This window comes from Sorex araneus, chromosome 3 (assembly GCF_027595985.1).
Source record: "Sorex araneus isolate mSorAra2 chromosome 3, mSorAra2.pri, whole genome shotgun sequence".
Classification (NCBI taxonomy): domain Eukaryota; kingdom Metazoa; phylum Chordata; class Mammalia; order Eulipotyphla; family Soricidae; genus Sorex; species Sorex araneus.
In genome coordinates, this window is record NC_073304.1 from 50,065,275 (window position 1) to 50,074,806 (window position 9,532).

Here is a 9,532-nt window from a genome sequence, read left to right on the forward strand (position 1 = left end):
CCCCCCCGCCCTTTATCACCCTCTCACTGCTTTCATGGCAGACAATATTCCCTATACTCTCTTTCTACTTTTGGGCATTATGGTTTGCAATGCAGATACTGAGAGGTTATCATGTTTGGTCTATTATCTACTTTCAGCACACATCTCCCATCCCAACCGATTCCTCCAGCCATCATTTTCTTGGTGATCCCTTCTCTATTCTACCTGTCTTCTCCATTCCACTCGTGAGGCAGGCTTCCAGCTATGGAAGTATTCACTCTTATAACAACAAGTACTTAATATAGTATTATAAAAACTTGGAGTATAGTTGAAATACAACATTATCTTAGTTTCAGGTGTACAGAATAATGAGTCAATATCCAGCCACAGCCATGCTCAAGGCCCCTCTCCACACATTCGGATGAGCCTCACACATGAAGGAACCGGCAGAGGAACCCAGGTGTGTGGGATCCAGGGATGAGATCTCCAAGCCTGCTCGGATTGGGATTGGGTCTCCTCCACCCAGACCCCCCATTTTCCAGTAGCTTGGCAGCCACACCCACAAATTGCCCCTGGTGCCTTGTAATCCCATCTTTGGCCAAGATCCAGAGACTATAAAAACAATACTCCCAGAAGTGACCTCTTTTTTTTTTTTTTTTTGCTTTTTGGGTCACATCCAGCGATGCTCAAGGGTTACTCCTGGCTTTGCACTCAGAAATCACTCCTGGTGGTGCTCAGGGGACCATATGGGATGCTGGGAATCAAACCCGGGTCGGCTGCGTGCAAGGCAAACGCCCTACCCACTGTGCTATCACTCCAACCCTGGAAGCGACCTCTTATAGCCTAGTTCTTTTTCTTAGGTAACCTGGTAAGGTACCAAGAGCACCCTTTCCACTCGGCAGAGCCTGGCAAGTTCTCCGTGGCATATTTGATATGTCAAATACAGTAACAATGATAGGTCTCATTCCCCTTATCCTGAAAGAGCCTCCAATGTGGCACCGCTGAGAAGAACGAGTAAAGAGAGGTTGCTGTAATCTCAGGGCTAGGACGAATGGAGATGTTACTGCACCTGCTCGAGAAAATCAATGAACAATGGGATGACAGTGATACAATGATTTATATACTTTGGGAAATAATCATCAACGTAAGACTATTTACTACCTTTTCCTAGCAGCTTTCCAAATTGCAGTGCATATTATTGATCATAATTCCTGCTCAGAACTTTACATATTCTTAACTTTATTATTTTGTAACTAGATTATTGTACTCTTTGTGTGCCTCCCAGGTAGTGTTTAGAAAAGTTTCAGGGGTCCCTACCAGGTGGTGATGTTCAAGGAATCATGAGGTGTAGGGATTGAACTGTGGTTGGCTGTATGCAAGGCAATTGCTGTAAACCCTGTAAATATGTCCCCCACTTTCCCACCCTCTCCTAGTATTATTAACTATTTCTGGTCAGGTTGCCCCTGGGCTGCTCCCAACCAAGGACTAAATAAAGCAGGGACACTAAAGCAGACCTCCTGAAGGACAACTTGGTTCAAGTAATCCTCATGGCCCTGTGGAATTCAGAGCTGCACTGTAGTCCAAGATACTTTAATACACTCCTTTCTTTACTGTTGCTGTCACCAGGCCTCAGACCTGCATTTTGTTCTGATGACAAGTCAAGGTTCTTTGCCTTATTCCCCATTTTCTCTCACAGGAATTTTCCCTAAAAATGATCTTTCATGTGCATCTTACTTTGACTTCTGCTTCCTAGAGACTCTTCCTCATTCCTGCCTTCCCACCAGGCATTTCCTGCTTCCTGTCTTCTGCCCATCCCCCTTTCTGTCCTGTCCTTTAAAACTTCAATTGTACCACTTGTATCACTTGTCTTCCTGTTGATCTTTGATTTGTTCAAGCGAGTGTCAGTAACGTCTCCATCTGTCCCTGTCGTGTGCTAGTGTAGCCCAATGATATCTGCTTGCTCCAGGGACAGGAAGTGCCTCAAACCGTTCATTCAGGTTTTGAAGAAGAAGTCTGACAATTTTGTTGGTGGGCGGACACGCAGTCTTTTGACATCCTGTGGAATCCAGTCGGTAACAGCTCTAGTCCAGCAGTCATCTCTGAATCACATTACATATCTGGCCCATCTAATTTTTTTTAATGTTTTAAAATTTTATTTCATTTTAGTCACTGTGGTTTATGATCTTACAATACTCAATGATAGGGTTTCATGAATACAATATTCCAAAACTGCACTTCCCACACAAGTGTTCCTTATCTGCCCCCATCATTGCCTCAGAGTCCCCTGCAATCCTGTCTGCAATCTCAAACAATCACCCACCCTCACCACATACATACATATCTCAGTGTGGTACAATTCATATAGACTATTTGTTGTTCTCTTACCTGCTTCTTTGTCTCACATGTGAGAGATATCATTATCTCTGGAATTATCTTTCTGACTGACTACACCCAGTTGAAACCCATCAGTTGCATCCGGGTAAGAGTAAATTGCACCATTTTGCACCACTGTTTTATAGTCAAGTAGTTTTCCATTGTGGATATATAACATAGTTTCTTTACCCAATCATCTGTTCTAGAATATTTGGGTTGTTTCCAGATTTTAGCTATTGTGGCTAGCCTGGTAATAAACATAGAAGTGCAAATGTCTTTTTGGAATGGAGATTTGGCCCTTGGAGTAGATATCAAAGTGAAGTTGCTGGGGCATATGGAATATCAATTCTTCATTGTTTACAAAGTGTCTGTATTATTTTCCAAAAGATTTAAACCTCCCAATATTCTGACTAGCAGTCAATAGGCATCCTACCCCCCACGCCAAAATTGGTTGCTTTCAGTATTTGCAATGACTGTTAGTCTCACTGGGGTCAGGTAGTATATCATTGTTTCAATTTGAGTTTCCCTAATTATCATTGACGCAAAGCATTTTTATATACCTATTGAATATCTGAATGTCTTGAGAAACATCTATTCATATCTTCTCTACATTGTTAATAGTGTCCATTACTTAAATTTTTGCTAAATTTTATCAGTGATATATGTATCTGGTAAATTAACCCTCTTTCACATGAATGGTGGGCAAATATTTTCTCCCAGTATGTAGGTTGCCTTTTTTCTGGTAATTGTTTCTTCTTCAAAGTGGGCGTGGCCTCAAAAAAGTGGCCGTGGCCTCCTCTTGAGCTGGTGGCTGCTCACGCGGCCACACATATTTTCCAAATACTAAGCAATTATGTGGTACGTCTCAGTGTTCATCACCTATGTCCCTGAGTATCATCTTAGCTGTCCCAAAAATAGTGAGCTAATAGGTTGCTAGCTAATTCCAATTTTCAAAAGTACCAATGAATATAAGCAGCTCTTCAAGCCAAAGGTAAAGGATCCCATTCTCATAAAGCATCACTTGAAGCCTCACATAAAGAATAGAGGAACATCAGAGATGGACATGTTCTAGAGGAGGTACAGAAGAAATTGACCACCACTGACCAAGCCCATTCAGAATCCTTTTTTGCAACCAGAGGTGAACTTGAAGGTCCCTCTTTCATACCACCACAACAATATGAAGAAACAGCACAAATCCCCACCACAAGGAGGGATGATGAAAGGAATCCAGATGCCTCAGTAGATATTTCCTACAAACTTGAGCTCTCCGATAAAGAATTCAAAATTGAAATCATGAAGATGTTCAATGAACTCACTGGAAAGATTGACAAGTTAAAGGAGGACCTGACAGAATGATACAACAGACAGCTGAGAAATTATGGGAAGAAATGAGAGCAGAAATAAAAAAAATACAAAAGGAAATGTCACAAATAAAGGATTCGGTAGATGAATTAAAAAAGTCAGTGGGTGCCCTCAACAATAGAATGGGTGCCGCTGAAACAAGAATCAGTGGGCTTGAAGATGAGCTGCAGGAAGCCTAAAGGCAACAACAATCAATGGGAAGAGACCTCAAAATAGCTCTAGGGAGAATCAGAGTCCTAGGGGATGATTTCAAGAGGAACAACATTAGAATCATCGGAGTACCAGAAAGCTAGGGAACCAACCCCAATGAAAAAGCCACAGTCAAAAAAATCATTGCTGAAAAGTTCCCAGAGCTGGAGAATGCAGACATCCAGATTCAAGGAGCGAGAAGGGTGCCAGTTAAAAGAGACCCTACCAGAAAAACTCCAAGACATATCATAGTTAGGATAATGGATGTAACGGATAGAGACACAACGCTGTAAGCAGCAAGGTCGAAGAAAGAAATCACATTCAAAGGAGCAGCCCTTAGATTCACAGCAGACCTATCAGAGGGAACCCTCCAAGCCCAAAGACAGTGGTGGGATATAGTAAAAAGCTTAATGAAATGAAAGCTTTGCCAAGAATACTTTATCCGGCCAAACTCTCATTCAAAGTTGAGGAATGATACACTATTTTGCGGATAAACAACACAGGAACTTCATAGACTCAAAACCAAACTTAAAAGAAGGACTAAAGGGGCTACTGTAAGACAAGAAATACCCCTACAAGCACAACAAACCCTTACAGAAAGATGGCACAAAACCCCATGGCAATAATCTCTCTCAATGTCAATGGTCTTAATTCACCAATTAAGAAGCACAGAGTGGCAAAGTAGATTCAGAGACTGAACCCAACATTCTGCTGCCTCCAAGAAACACATCTGAATAGCCAGAACAAACACAGACTCAAAGTCAAAGGATGGAAAACAATCCTGCCTGCAAACAACTCCCTTAAAAAAGCTGGAGTGGCCTTACTAGTATCGGACAACATAGACTTCAGGTTGAAAAAGATTAGAAGGGATAGTGAAGGCCAATTTTTATTAATCAAGGGATATGTACAGCAGGAAGAAATCACACTCCTAAACGTGTATGCACCCAATGAGGGACCAGCTAAATACCTACAACAGCTGCTAACAGACCTTAAGAAGGACATTGCGAGCAATGCGATAGTAGTTGGAGACTTCAACACCACCCTATCACCTCTGGACAGATCAAGATTTTTTTCCTTAAGAAATAGAACCTGGGGCCGGAGCGATAGCACAGCGGGTAGGGCGTTTGCCTTGCACGCTGCCGACCCGGGTTCGATCCCCGGCATCCCATATGGTCCCCCAAGCACCGCCAGGAGTAGTTCCTGAGTGCAAAGCCAGGAGTAACCCCTGAGCATTGCTGGGTGTGACCCAAAAAGCAAAAAAAAAAAAAAAAGAAATAGAACCTGTTTATTGTTGTTGGAGTTTCCCTCCAAGAAGGACAGCCCTACTACCAAGGAAGCATTTGATAATTAGTTTTCCATTGCTTAGAATGAAGAGATATGTAGCCCCACTGCTCCAAGTACATAACTCTTTTTTATTTTTTTCCTTTTCCTTCCCCCCCCCCCCAGCCCTCTTCCCGTGCCTCATAGTATGGTGGACGCCACGCCGCGTTTCTCCCCAAAAATGGGAAACAACCGCGAAAGAGGGATATTTCCTCTTCTTGTCTGGCATGGGGCTGTTGCTTAGTTCAGTCTAGAGAAATGGCTGCTACTTTGACTACCTTCAATATTTCAACAAAAAACTCACTGTTATTATTTGGGGTTTCCCCCCAAAGTCAGACCTGCTAAAAAAGGAACCATTTCATATTGTTGACAATTAAGAGATGTTAAGGTTTTGGATTTCTGTATAAAGTCCAGGGAAAATTCTGCCAGAAACTGCATAGCCCATCTCACAGTCCCAGTGCATTGCTGTAAGAAGCTGCAGTGGATGCCAAAATGTGTTAGAAGGTCTCTGGAATCAAAGTCTTTAGGTGCAGAGGGTCCGTTTCACTCTCAGCAGCTCCCGATTTGTCTGGGCCTAGAGCGTGCTGTTAACACCCATTTCCCATGATCCCCTAGGAGCCCCAAGTGTAAAAAGCATATACCTCTGGGTTAGGAGTCTTAAAAAGATGGCTCTTGCCATGTGGATATTGCTGCCGCTGCCATTTTCCGTGCAGAAAAACAGGGTGGAGAGGAAAGATCCATCCCCGGGCAGCGTGGGGTTGTAGCCCAGCTTACAGTCCCAGTGCATTGCTGTAAGAAGCTGCGCTGGATGCCAAAATGTGTTAGAAGGTCTCTGGAATCAAAGTCTTTAGGCGCAGAGGGTCTGTTTCACTCTCAGCAGCTCCTGATTTATCTGGGCCAGATCAAGAAGATTAAAACTCACCAAGGAAATACTGGCTTTGAAGGAAGAAATAGAAGAGAGAGGGCTAATAGATATATACAGGGCTTTATATCCCCCCAAAAAGGAATGCACATTCTTTTCCAGTGCACATGGAACATTTTCCAGAATAGACCATGTGCTGGGCCACACAACATACCTCAACAGAATCAGCAAGATAGACATTCTACCAGCTATCTTTTCAGAACATCTGATTTTTGATGTCTTGGCATCCCTGATTCTTGACCGTCAATGGAGGTCAGAATTCCGGATTCCTTCTCTCACTTGAGTGAGACATGATATTCCTAGCATAGCTCTTTTAATTCCTCTTTGGGATACCCGAATAATGTTCTCATTCTGTTTGCGTAGGGTCCAGGTCTCTGAGGCATATGTTAGTGCACGACAGTAACAACAATGGGCCTCATTCACCTGACACCGAAAGAGCCCCCAGTACGGCAGCGTTAAGAAAGATGAGCAAGGAGAGGCTGAAAAAATCTCAGGGACAAACTAGACTGCCAAAACGAAGAAAGCCTAAAATGACTGTCTGTACTTTCAATGCACGTACGCTGGCATTAGAAGCATCCATCGAGGACCTGATGGTGCAAGCACAGAAGATCAAGTACGACGTCATTGGTGTGACCGAAACGAGAAGACATTGATTACATTACACCATTTTCGACACTGGAGAAGAATTGTTTCTTGGAACATGTAACAACAGAGGTGTCGGTGACGTTGGTGTCCTTGTCAACACGAACTTGGCCATGAGCATTGATTCATTCGAATGCCTAACAGCCTGAATCAGATGATTATGCTTGAATAGATGTGGCTCACTGCCAGCAGTTTCTATCTTCATCGTCTACGCAACAACATCCAACTATGACGAAGAAGAAATTGAGAAGTTCTACATGGAACTGGAGAGGTTTTATAAAGAAGACCACATCTTCTACAAGATCATTATTGGTGATTTTAATGCCAAGATAGGACCGAGAAGGTTGCCCAAAGAACTCCACACTGGAACTCATGGCCTAGAATGGAACGATCAGGGTGAGAGACTGTCTGAGTTCATTATGTTGACCAAGACCATCCATGGTAACTCACAGTTCCAGAAGGTTGAATCTAAACTCTGGACATGGGAGTCTCCCAGTGGACAGTTCCACAATAAAATTGACCACATCATATTCAATCAAAGGTTTTGCCTGACCGATGTCGCTGTTGTCCCAAAATTCCAAACAGGATCGGACCACCATCTCCTTCGTGCAAAATTCTACTTCAGAGAGCGGGGAGAAAGGTCTGCAAAGTTTAAGTTTAAGAAGGGAACTCCCAGAATGACCACCAACTGGGAGCTCTTTGACACTTGCAGCAATGTGGGATGATGCCGTCCTTGACAACATCGACAAGGAATACAATTGACTGGTTCAGCACCTTCATGACTGCACGAAGAATGCTGAGAATGAGAAAGTCACAAACAGACGCCTGTCTTTGGAAACTCTCGAGCTCATTCATCAACGTGGTTTGGCGTGAGCCTCAGGCAACCATAAGCTAATGTCCGAGCTCGCAAGCTGTGCAGAGAAGCGATGAAGGAAAACCTCAAAGAGAGAAGAGCAGTAGTGTTGGCTGATGCAGCAGAAGCCTGGAAAAGTATTCACAATGCTCGTCTGTCCTTCGCCAACTATAAGACCAAGATGACTGCTCTCTGATGTCCTGATGGATCTATCACATCTTCCAGAAAGGCAATGGAGAGGATTATTCACGACTTCTACTCAGATCTCTTTGACAGCCATGTCCACCTGCCCACATACCAAATTCCACAGGATGGATATGTCATTCCCAATGTCCTCCCTTCCAAAATCCGACACGCCATTTCGTTGGTAAAAACGCATACAGCACCCGGTCCAGACAAGCTCTGACCCGAATACCTGAAGAATCTGCCACCAGTACTCATCAATACACTGGCTTGGCTCTTCACATGCTACCTGTCTGAATACAAGGTTCTGTCCCAATGGAAAACCAGCAAGACCATACTCTTATACAAGAAGAGAGACATCCACGACATCAGCAACTATCGCCCAATCTGCCTGCTGTCTGTTGGCTATAAGTTGTTCACTCGTGTCATCCTGAATAGAATAGGTAGAACACTAGATGAAGGACAACTGTACGAGCAAGCCAGGTTCTGAAAAGGATTCAGCATGATCTACCATATCCACATGATGACCAAACTCATTAAGTTTCGTGAGAGTTCAAGATGCCACTCTGTCTAACGTTCATTGACTTAAAGAAGGCCTTTGATTCTATTGAGATTGAAGTGGTCATCGAAGCCCTAGTCAAACAGAGTGCTCAAACTCAGTACATCAAGATCCTCCACGAGCTGTATTGCGGATTCACCACCAGGATCTCACCATTCTACAAGGAAGTGATCATTGATGTAAAGAGAGGGGTTAGGCAGGGCGATACCATTTCACCAAAACTCTTCAGTGCCACTCTCGAGAACGTCATGCAATGACTAGAATGGGAAGGAATGGGAGTGAAGATAGATGGTCAGCAACTACACCACCTCTGCTTCGCTGATGATATTGTTCTCATAACACCAAACATTAGCCAAGCGGCACAAATGCTGGCTGACTTTGACTGCGAGTGTGGAAAGGTCGGACTGCAGCTGAATCTCAACAAGATGATGCTCATGAAAAATGAACTAGTCCCTGACGCTCCATATGCTCTCAATGGAACGAACATCTCTGAATGTAGCAGCGAAGTGTACCTGGGTCAAGAACTCAACATGAGGAACAACTTGGCGCCAGAACTGCACAGGAGTGAGAGAGCAACATGGAAAGTCTTCAAGAGCCTTGAAGAAGTGGTTAGGAGGATGAAGGATCTCTGGCTCCAGGCACATCTTTTTGATTCCACCGTTCTTCCTTTAAAACTTATCTTTAACAAAGTCAAACTGATGCCAACTATTTGAAGATGTTTCTTTCAGTTTTATTTACCTGTTGAATTTCTTCTATTTTATGGAATAAAGTCTTTGTCTCTGATTCTTAAGTTTAAGATTCCTAAAAGCCTTTAGGGTTCCCCAGAAGTGAGATCCTACAGGTGATTGATTAAGTTTCCTTTAAGTAAGGAGCATAAAATGATGCCCCCTAACCATACCACCAGACTCCATGCCAGGCTGTTTCCACTCAGGGCGCCCCAGAGGAGGGTAGATGAGAGACGTCCCTACCCCAAGGGACCCAGCCCTGACAGCTGATCTCCACAACCCAACTGCCGCCACGCTCCAAGCTGCTTTTCACACGCTTGGGCTGAGCTTCATGTATGAGTGAACATATTCCTAAACTGTGGGGCCACTTTTGCAACTGTGTGACACATCATAAGACACTCCCTACTAATTTTGCATAGTTATCA

The 9,532-nt window shown here is 43.6% G+C and overlaps 1 pseudogene; it reads left to right on the forward strand.

Annotated features, from left to right (window-relative positions):
- Positions 1-6,675: 6,675 nt before the first annotated feature.
- LOC129403311 (craniofacial development protein 2-like) lies at positions 6,676-8,747 on the forward strand (annotated as a pseudogene).
- Positions 8,748-9,532: the final 785 nt, after the last annotated feature.